The sequence below is a fragment of the Lactuca virosa genome, chromosome 9 (assembly GCF_052849685.1).
Source record: "Lactuca virosa cultivar CGN04683 chromosome 9, Lactuca_virosa_CGN04683_v6, whole genome shotgun sequence".
NCBI lineage: Eukaryota > Viridiplantae > Streptophyta > Magnoliopsida > Asterales > Asteraceae > Lactuca > Lactuca virosa.
Genome location: NC_136434.1, coordinates 105,664,123 through 105,669,696, shown reverse-complemented (window position 1 = coordinate 105,669,696; position 5,574 = coordinate 105,664,123).

Below are 5,574 nucleotides of genomic sequence, written 5' to 3'. Positions count from 1 at the left end.
TAAAATAATCATATCATTTTATCTTTTACTAAATTTGACCTAATTCAACTCATATAGCAAATGATTCAAATTTTACAAATAATTAGTTTTTCACAAAAACAAGTAATTATCTTAAAATTTAACAAACGTCATGTTTTTTTTTCCTTTTTTTTTCAACTTGAAAATAAAAAATTTGCATCAATATAACAGAAAACAACCCATGGCTCTGATACCACTGTTGGGTTTTGAGCATTCTAACACTCCTATGGTGTACATGCAACCCTATAAACCTTGGATCTATGTTTTCTCTATTATACATGCAAATAATCAATATTCCAAGGTTTCATCCTAACTAGCATATTATGAAGCAACTATACTACAAAGTTCTAGTTAGATGACATACCTTTGATGTTGCTTGAAGTCTTGAACTTTAAGAGCTTAGCCCCAATAGTGTGGAAGCCTCAAGTGGAATCACAAATCACCAAAACACCTTGGAAGAACTTGAAAGAATATGTATGCTCACTAAAATCGGCCCACACTTTTTTTCACACACTTGTTCCAATTTTGTGAGCCAAGGACCCCTTATATATTATGAAGGATTAGGGTTACATCCATGTAAACGCTAATACCCATGACCTTTCATTTACATAGGATCCATGGGTTAAAAGCTCCATGGACCATCCATGAAAGCTTTGCCCAACCTAAATGAACTTGACCCATTCCATATATATATGAGTCCATATTTAATTAGTTCTTTTTGATCACTTAATTAATTCTAAATTAATTCTTGATCAATACTAATTAAATAATATGATTCCATATTAATATATTAGAACTTATAATATATTAATATAAATCATAAATATACTATTCTCAAAAGACTATCGATATAAATTGTGCCGGTGAAGTGCAACCCAAATGGACCATGCCGGGTCGGGTCAACTACATACCAAATATAGTTATGGACTTTGACATTAATCCAACACCAATAACACGAAGCCCAAACTGACATAGTACGTGGGGCGTACTCCTATGTACGCTAAGCGTACTAGCCAAATGGTGTGTACGCTGGGCGTACCTGCATGTACGCTCAGCGTACTTCCCCTGTTAAGTCACTTTCCCATTGAGTGCTTAATACTCTACTCCAGAAGCTACAAACACAGATCCAAGTCCTTTTCAACGTCTTAAACCATAAAGTGTTGGATTAATGTCTAAGTCCATAACTATATTTGGTATGTACTTGACCCGACCCGGCATGGTCCATTTCGTTTGCACTTCACCGACACAATTCATATGGATAGTCTTTTGAGAATAGTATATTTATGATTTATATTAATATATTGTAAGTTCTAATATATTAATATATAATCATATTATTTAATTAGTATTGATCAAGAATTAATTTATAATTAATTAAGTGATTAAAAGGAACTAATTAAATATGGACTCTTAGATATATATATGTGTAGTGGGCCAAGTTCATTTAGGTTGGGCTAAGTCTTCATGGATAGTCCATGGAGCTTTTAACCCATGGATCCTATGTAAATGAAAGGTCATGGGTATTAGGATTTACATGGATGTAACCCTAATCCTCCATAATATATAAAGGGGTCATTGGCTCACAAAATTGGCACAAGTGTGTGAAAATAAGAGTGGGCCGATTTTAGTGTGCATACATATTCTCTCAAGTTCTTCCAAGGTGTTTTGGTGATTTGTGATTCCATTTGAGTCTTCCACACTATTGGGGCTAAGCTCTTAAAGCTTGAAGACATCAAGCTACATCAAAAGGTATGTCATCTAACTAGAACTTTGTAGTATAGGTGCTTCATAATATGCTAGTTAGGATGAAACCTTGGAATAGTTAATATTTGCATGTATAATAGAGAAAACATAGATCCAAGGTTTATAGGGTTGCATGTACACCATAGGAGTGTTAGAATACTCAAAACCCAATAGTGGTATCAGAGACATGGGTTGTTTTCTGTTATATTGATGCAAATGTTTTTTTTCAAGTTGAAAAAGAAATGGAAAAAAAAAGAATTGAATTCTAAGACTCTTGGGTTCATAACTTAAACAATTAATTAAATGGTTTTAATTTTGAGTTTAATAATTGGAATTATGATGTTTTGTTGAATAGTTCAAATTAATTCTTATGGACTTTATTAATAGTTAATTAAAGCGTTTAATTAAAAGAGTATTATTAAATCCATAAATATATGGTTTGAGTTTAATTAAATTAAAAGTCTAGTTTAATTAATAGATTAAACCACCAAGTATTTTAAATGTCTAAAATACACCCTTATACTATTATAATATTAAAAGTTTAATATATTATATGTATAAGAGCAAGTCGTCTTACCATTAGTAGGCCTCATTCACGAAGCCGGTCTATAAGGGGGGTATAAGGTTACTGCCTATAAAATGACAGTTTAATGGGTGTCCACTCTCACTCACCACTTCCTTGACCGGTGGAGGGTTGTTAGCCGAACAGGTAGGACAAGGACTATAATTCTCCCTTCATTATAAGTATAATGATAAATACTAAGTAACTAAACACTTATAAATTCCCAATCTTAGTTACTTAGGAAAATGTGAATAAGGTGCTAATCCATGAAATTACACTTTGCACTTTGTTTAAGCTGTTAGTGGAGCGTGTGTGGTTAACCGGCACACTAACCTGGACTTAACAAGGTAGGCAAAGGGTAACTTAATATTTATCATAGTATCGTTGGAGCGTGTGTGGTTAACCGGCACATCGATTGAGGGGTAAATATTAAGGGTACCAAATATATTTGCATGGTTACTTCACACCTTGTTTTGTGATCCTCGGCATCACAGTCACAAAACCTGAAGGGCACACTCGAGATTGAAACATGCCATTGAAAAGTTCAATGAATCTCAAAAGAATCTAGGAGTTTCAAAACCAATTAAAACCTAATAATACATTTCGTTTATCTTGGTGGAAATTGGTGAATCTGTTGGATATAGTGTCTAAGTCCATAACTTTATTTGGTATGTACTTGACCCGACCCGGCATGGTCCATTTGGGTTGCATGGCATTGCAATACCTGGATAGACTAAATGAGAGAATAAGGCACTTATGATTATTAATATATTATAAGTTCTAATATATTAATAATAGTATTATTTAATTAGTATTGATCATGTATTAATCTAGTATTAATCTAGTGATCAAAGTGAGACTAATTAAATATATAGGGTTGATTATGACAATCATCAATTCTTTTATGGTGGATTAATGATCCATGGTTTATGGGTTTGGTTATAACCATATGGAGCTCCATGGATAGTCTATGGGAGTTACAAACCCATGGGTCATGAGAAATCAAGAGTCATGACAATTAAGGGCATTCATGTGTAAACCCTAATTGTGACAACACTATAAAAGGAACCCTATGGCTAGCAAAATGGTGACCTAAGGTTACTAGAGAGGGCATAACCGATTTTGAGGCTAAGTGACATTCTCTCAAGTTATTCCAAGTCTTGTGGTGTTGTGTGAAGCATTTGAGGCACAACATTTGGGGTGCTAGGCTCACAAAGTCTTGAAGGAATCCAAGCAACAACAAGGTATGTATTTCTACTAGTTTTATGTTCTATGTAATCCCCATGCCATGCTAGTTAGGAAATAACCTTGAAAAAGAAATTTGCATGTATATAGAGAAAACATAGATTCAAGGTTATTAGGGTTGCATGTACACTTAGGAAGTGTTAGAATGCTCAAAAACCCATCAGTGGTATCAGAGCCTAGGATTGTTTTCTGTATACTTGATGCAAAACTGCTTAAAAATCGAAAATTCTGCACTCTGACGACTGGACTCGCCGAGTCCATGGGGAGGACTCGCCGAGTCCATGAACAAATTCATCCTACTCGACGAGTAGAATAATGCACTCGGCGAGTAGGAGCGTGCTGGGCAGTTTTTTCGAGTTTTGTTGCTGGAAATGGATTAAGATCATTATCCCAATCTGTTTTGGACTTGTAAAATCTGTTTTTCAAAATGATAATGATTATGTTAACCCATTTTTCATGACTTTTATCAATTTTCAAGTATTGTATATGTTTATATGATTTTCTTGAAATTGCTTGACATGAATTTGTGTTCATATGAGTTTAGAAGATCATAGGAATTATGTGTAACCTTCATGTGTGTTTAATTCATGATCTTAATGGCAATGATGGTGTCCATAACTTGTCCTCAAGTTATGGATAACCAAAAGTCACTTCTTTAAATTGTGATTAAAGAACTAAAGAGGTTTCATAAAATGAAGAGTCTTCATTTTTTTGAACCATTAAAACTCATACGTTACAAATTGAAGAGACTTGGAATAGTTTCAAATCTTGCCCTCAATTTTTGGAATTTGAAAAGTCTTACACTTTAATACTTTAATTCCAAATTAAACCTTAGATTTTTAAAAAGTTTAAAAATCAACACTTATACTATTATTATAATTTTATTATATAGATATGTATAAGAATATGTCATTCTTACCGTTAGTAGGCCTCATTCACGAAGCCGGTCTATAAGGGGGGTATAAGGTTGTTGCCTATAAAATGGTGACTTAATGGGTGTCCACTCTCACCCACCGCTTCCTTGATCGGTGGAGGGTCGTTAGCCGAACGGGTAGGATACGACTTTAAATACTCGTTAAAAGTATAATGAATTATAAAGTAACTATACATTATAAATTCCCAATCTTAGTTACTTTAGGAAAATGTGAAATTGGTGCTAGCCCATAAAATTACACTTTGTACCTTACCAAGTCGTTAGTGGAGCGTGTGTGGTTAACCGGCACACTAACATGGACTAGTAAGAGTCGCAAATGGTAACTTGACTTTATTATAGATCGGTGGAGCGTGTGTGGTTAACCGGCACATCGATTAGGTAATATTGTTGAGGGTACCAAGTCAATTTGTATGGTTATTCACACCTTGTTTGTGATCCTCGGCATCCTAGTCACAAACTTGAGAGGGCACAATCGAGATTCAAACATGCCATTGAAAAGTTCAATGTATCTCAAAAGATCTAGGAGTTTCAAAACTAATAAAACGTAATAATAAAATATTTCGTTCTTATGGTGGAAATTGGTAAATCGTCATTTACCTACCTTCAAATATTTTATAGTATGGATTATGGCATCCCTCTTCCAACTATAAATAGTTTGTTGGATCCTAGCCTTAATATTTCATTTGGTTGAATTATTAAGGATTCCTAATCTAATGAAACTTGTCTTTCTTTCCTTTCAGATGTCTTCCAACAATGTTTCTGGCTCAAACCCAACAGGCTCCTTTTCCCTTATGAACTTGTGTGGTAAGGTCATCTTTGATGGATCCAATTTCAATGAGTGGATCAGAAACATCAGAATGATTACCCGCTATGAGGACAAAGAATATGTCCTCGATAGGGAGCTTAAGGTTGTGAGTGAAGCCACTGCTACTCCTGAAGAGTTTGCGGAGTTTGTTGCACATGAAAAGGATGCTACTAAAGTAGCATGCATCATGATGGCCACCATGACTCCTGAACTTCAAAAATCCTATGAAGATTTCTACCCCTATGAGATGCACCTGGATCTGATGGA